We start from the raw sequence: 6,460 nt of genomic DNA on the forward strand, positions 1-6,460 counted from the left end.
CGGCAGGCCGTCTTGAACCTGGACAAGAGGGGCACTTGCCTAGGTTCCTCTTGGAACAAACATATTCAGTCCCCTCTTTGTACCTCACTTTGTGTCTCACCAATAATTCATTTATACATGTTCTTGTAGTTTTTGCAGCAATATTCATATAAACACCCAAAAATTTTATTTTCTTTACTTTTCATAACTCATATATACATTAAAGTTTGAAGATACTACATATAATTTTTTTTCCTTTGCACTCAATTCTGCAGTTGCCTTCACATCCAGGTTTTTCTGTAAGGATAACTGTAGAATTAAGTGTTACTGCTACATGAGTAGTTGGTAAAAGCAAGAAGTGAAGCTTGAAGCAAATCTCAAGATCATTTTTGTTTCTTCTGCTCCTGTTTAGATCATTTAATTGAATTTTATAGAGAAAACCAAAGAAAATAGAAGGATACATAGAAGGTTAAAATCTAACATGCACCCTCTTAAAGATGATCATGCTTGTCATATGTGAGTGTAATTGGGCATTTAATAAATTTTTTGATGTTTTCTATTTAATTTGATATATTTATTGGATAATTTATTAAATGTAATAGAAAATAGTTTACAAACAAATTTATTTAATTTTACTTGTTCTTATTATTCAATTTTCTCTAAACTTGTTATTAGGGTCTAATTTTTATGTTCAGCCCAAACCACTAATTTCCTGATAATACATTCTTTTTTATTAAACCCATGTATCGAAATTTCATATTTTACCCAGAAAAAAACAAGCAACACCAAAATCTAGAAATTATGTTTTTTTGATAATAAAGAGGTAATAATTTTATGATGTAAAAGGCAGCAGAGTTTTATCTTAAGGAAATTTGAAAGAAAAAGGAGGAACTGCACTTTCCTTTGATTAAAGGGTAAGTATACAAAAATGACCTCCGACTATAGGATATTGTTTTATTAAGTCCATTGACTATTAAAAGTTACAAAATGATCACTCGACTATTCATTATGTTACAAACTTGTCATTTTTTGTTAAAAAATTGACAATATTATGAGCAGAACATTAACATGTTGATTGAGATATGATAAAATCTGATCCCAAAATCTCAAATGACTATCATATCTCAGTCATCAGGTTAACGTCAAGTTAAGACAACCGCCAATTTTTTAACATAAAATGATGAGTTTAGAACTTAATGAATAGTATGATGAACATTTTGTGACTTTTAGTAGTGGTTGGACTTAAAAAATAGTACCATATAATTACGGACCATTTATGTAATTTACCCTAGATTAAATTAGTGGAATGTTAAAATGTTGAGGATTGTTTTTTTTAAAACTAGGATCAAGTTTTTAATTTTTAGATGATGTGATGTTAAATTTTCAACGAAAAAATTAGTAATATATTATTTTAATTTTTTTATAATCGATATCTAAAAGAGGCGTTTTTCGAGAAAAATCACCGGTGACCGGTATATTTACCGATCTAACACCGGTTAGATTATATTTTTCGATCTAACAACCTTAGCAGCTGCACCGCGCTATATGTTGATTTGGCAGCACGTGAGGTAAGACGCGCCCCCTGAAGCGCGCCTTATGCTGACACGTGTGTAAAGCGTGGCCCCTGGGGCGCGCCTTACGCCACGTAGGGGTATAGCGCGGGGCAGGGGCCGCGCCATACCTTTAACTGATATAATTATATAAGGCGCAGTGCAGGTACGGCGCCTTGTAATTTTTCCCGGCTATAAATACCCTTCTCCCCGATTAAGTTCCTCACATCTCTCCTCTCAACTTATAAATTAATACAACAATTCCGTCAACGAGTCAATAATTCTGACAATTTTCTCCTATTTTATTCAGAAGTTCGTTCGATTTTTCGTTATAAGGTAATTTTGTGATAAATATTTTTTATTATATTTATTGTTTATTATGATTATTTGAAAAAATATTATACTAATTGTTGTCAATTAATTTCTGTGTTTGTAAAATTAGAAAGCGGGAATATACGTCGAAATAGTTTTGCGGTACAAGTAATAATATAAAATTATATTATTTAAATTATTTACGTTTATGTGTAAAATTTTTATTATGTTATATTTTCGTTCATATATTATTTATTTAATCAGCATTGTTTCAGTTGTTTTTTTTTTTGCAGATATTATATTGCCACACTTTTAAACTCAAAGAATGGCGCAACTTTCAGCTATTGTTTATTATGATGGTGAAATTCGAGAAGATGAAACCGGCGTTGTTTTTGTATCAAATGAGCGTGTTAAAATATCATTGAAGAGAAACATAACTCTTGAGGAGATGATAACGAAGATTTCGAGGAAGATTCATGTTGGAAGTAGTAGAAGAATGTCGTTGTTGCAGTACAGATTTCCAACATCATTGTTTCCATTAACTTATACAACGTTCGAACTTTTGAACAATGATGATGTTGAAATGATGGTTTAATTATTCAGACGCCGATATTGAGATGTATGCAAATTTTATTCAAGTGTGTATCGTTCAGGGTCAATCATTAAGCTCCCACTATGGGCTGGCTGAACAAGTTGACAGCCCGACGACAGTAATGTGTAATGATTTTAATGCCATAATAGGGAGACATTTATTCGCAACTCCTTACGATATGTACCGAGGTGGGTCGATGAACAATCCATATGGCAAGATCGCGTCCAGTTCAAGGGGAAGACATTCATCTGCAAATCCGTTTGACCTTAATATGGAGATGCCATCGATGCAACCATCAGTGCAGTTTCCATTTGACACGATGGCTTCAAGCTCTAGGGGGAGGCATTCGACTGCGAGCTTTTTCGATCTCAATGTCGATATGCCTTCTAGTTCAAGAGGAAGGCGTGCAAGTAGTAGGTTCTTTGACCTAAATGTGGAGCGCATGGAGGAACCATCATCTCCACCAGAAGAACTGCTTCGTGAGCCTGGTGCGGATGGTGCTGAGACTAGACTATTCATTCACCCAGAATCACCGCAATTCAACTCTGATGATGATGAAGTTCCAAGAAATGTGGCACAAACTGACCCTCCTGCACACATGTATGAAGCTGATTATGGTGCAATGTACGGGCCAGAATTTGCGGATATGCCTCATCTCGGTGACTATGGATATTACTCATCAATAAATAATAGTGAGTTATCTTTAGGTATGGAGTTTTCAAGCAAAGAAAAAGCGGTGATGTCTATAAAAAATTACAATATCCGTAATTATGTTCAGTCCAGAGTCAACCGATCCACGATCGAAAAATATGTATGCTACTGTGCACGATGCGAAAACGGATGCAATTGGATGGTTTGCGTATCGAAAAGGAAGAGGAAAAACAACATATGGGAACTAACAGTATACAACGGTCCTCACACATGTTGTGCTGAAGGGGTCAACCAAGATCATCCCAACTTGGACTCTGAAGTGATATGCCAAGCCATCATGCCCATGGTAAAAGCAAGCTCTCATATAGCTGTTGATGTGTTGATTTCAGCTATACAGTCGCAATATGGGTACACTGTCTCCTATAAAAAAGCTCGGTTGGCAAAACAAAATGCCATTGTCAAACTTCATGGCGAATGGGATGCATCTTACAACGAACTTTCAGGCTGGTGCGGAGGTTGAATCCTGAGACAATTGTGGACTTCGAAACCTCCTATTCATACCATAATGATCGAGTTCTCCGCGATCGATGCCAATTCTACCGGATTTTTGGACTTACCCACAATGCGTTAATACTGTCAAATACTACAAGCATGTGGTCCAGATCGACGAGACTTTCTTGTATGGAAAATACAAGCAAGTTTTAGTATTAGCAGTTATCCAAGATGGCAATCACAACATTCTTCCAATTGCTTTTGCTCTTGTCGAAGGAGAAGATACAGATTCTTGGGCTTTTTTCCTCCGAAATTTACGTACACATGTTATCACGAGGTAAAACATCTGTGTCATTTCAGATCGCGGAGTTGGGATCAAAGCTGCAATGGAGTCTTTGGGTCCAATGTGGAAACCACCATTTGTCCAACATAGGTATTTTCTCCGACACATTGCTGCTAACTACCATGGAAGGTACAAGAAGAATTATGAGTGTCAATTAATTGTGCGCATGGGTAAGTGAAACTGATGTAGTGTGTTTTCTTTTCGATCGTTTTAATTTTGCAAAGAAAGCAAGTTAGTAAGTTATACATTTTTTGATCAGGTTACGAACTACTTCCTCGAACGTTTGAATCAATGCTTCAAGATTTGCGGGCGAAGAACGAGGAAGGATACGATTACATCAGCCTCATCGATAAAGAAATATGGACGAACGCATATGATGGTGGATATCGATATGGACACATGATGACCAACTTGGCAGAGGCAATCAATTCGACCTTAAAGGGTGCACGTCACTTACCAGTAGCGGCTTTGGTAAAGACTATATATTTTTGTTTGGGGACGCTTTTTGCGAAGCTCGGGGGACAAGCTCAAACCTGGATGCAAAGTGATCATGTCTATCACCCTAGATTAGTTGCAAATCTACAGAAAAAAAATTTCTGCATCAAATGGAATGTCTGTAACAAGTTTCTCTAGAAGGCATGAAATGTTTCGTGTCACAGAGTTGTCGCGACCTCTTCAAGGGATTGAAGCTGTGTCGTTAAGAGTAAATCTAAGGGACAGAACGTGCGATTGCAGGTTTTTTCAAGCTCTGAAGTATCCATGCTCTCATGTGATAGCAGCTTGCTCGCATACACGTCAAGACTATAAACATTTTGTGGATCCCGTATACCTACTATCTGAAGTTTTTAAGGTATACGAATTTGAGTTTCCCCCCATAGGTAATGACAAAGACCCTGATGAGGTTCAAGATTGGCTTCCGATTGTACCAAATCCGAGTTTATTGAAGGAGCGTGGTCGTCCAAAATCCAATCGAATTCATTGTGATATGGATATTCGAGAAAGATCTAGACAAGACAGAAGATGTGGGCATTGTAGGAACCCAGGACACACTAGAAAAACATGTCCACTTCTGTTGCCATCAAGTAACAATTGATGAGGAAATAATGTATTTGTTTATCAAATAATAATTCTTGTACTTCAATTTGCATTTACTTCAAGTTAATGTCATTCGATAATCGCTGATGAAGATTAAAAACGATACAATAATACGAGATTGAACGTTTGCGTTATGTGATTATAATAAAAGAGATAATAAGTGACAAACTTAAGAAAGTTATCGAACACAATCATTAAATTTTATCAAACTGATAACAATTTGGTATTTCAAAATAATTTTAAATACAACAAACTTACAATAAGTATTAAATGGTAAATGATAACCAAATTACAATAATTGATATTAAATGATAATAAACAAAATTAACTGAAATACATTAAAAAAGTCCAACAAATTTAACAAAATAAAGTAAGTATTAAATGAGAAATAATAAAAAATTACAATTAAAAAGTCCAATAAACTTACAGTGACCCTGATATCTACCTATGTAACCGAATCCAACCTCTACTAAATACGGCAAGACACGGCTAGGTATCACTAACTTAAGATTCCTAATAAAAGGATCCAATACACGGTCCTTCTTCTAAAATTAAATAATTACAAAAATTAATTCTTAATCTAATAATCATGCATTAAATAAATCAACAAATTATTACTAATAATTTAAATTAAATTAAAACGTTAAAATGTTATCGTATCAGCAAAGTGTTGAGATATATGATTTGCATCCAAGTGAAGTAGATCGTCTGCCATTTTATATCTGCAAAAAAATTAAATGAGTAAAATTTTAAATAAATTAAATATAAAATATTAAAAATATAATAAAAATATACCTTAGAAGAGATTATAAGGGTATTTGAGAGAAGTTGAGAGAATTTGGTGTGATGAAAGTGATTGAGGATGGAGGTATTTATAGGAAGGTTTGGGGGTATTGAAGTCGGGGTAGTTGTATAATTACACCTAAGGCGCGTCACAGGGGGCGCGCCTTCCTGACGAGTGTCAGATTCACAGGGAAGGCACGGCCCTTGCCCCACGCCTTAGGTGTAATTACACACCTACCCCGCGCTTTATCTACGTGTATCCATGTCAGCATAAGGCGCGCTTCAGGGGGCGCGCCTTACCCCACGTGGCACCAAATCAGCATATAGCGCGGTGCAAGGGGCGCGCTTTACTGCTAAGGGTGTTAGATCGAGAAATATAGTATGACCGGTGTTAGATCGGTAAATATACCAGTCACCGGTGATTTTTTCGAGAAAAACGCCTCTAAAAGAAATGCACCACCCTTATTTCGTGGACACAAATCAAAACACTTCTTATTAGTATTACATCTTCACATGCAGCACATGGAGTGTTTTTTTATTTTGAAACGCGAGCCCATAGGACATGGAGTTAAGAAAATAAAAATGATGTACAAGATGTGCTTTAAAAAAATTATTAAACGCGTTAACAGGATGTAATCTTCTCATTGGTCAACACGCCAACGT

This window comes from Hibiscus syriacus, unplaced genomic scaffold (genome assembly GCF_006381635.1).
Source record: "Hibiscus syriacus cultivar Baekdansim isolate YM2019G1 unplaced genomic scaffold, ASM638163v2 tig00112400_pilon, whole genome shotgun sequence".
Taxonomy (NCBI): domain Eukaryota; kingdom Viridiplantae; phylum Streptophyta; class Magnoliopsida; order Malvales; family Malvaceae; genus Hibiscus; species Hibiscus syriacus.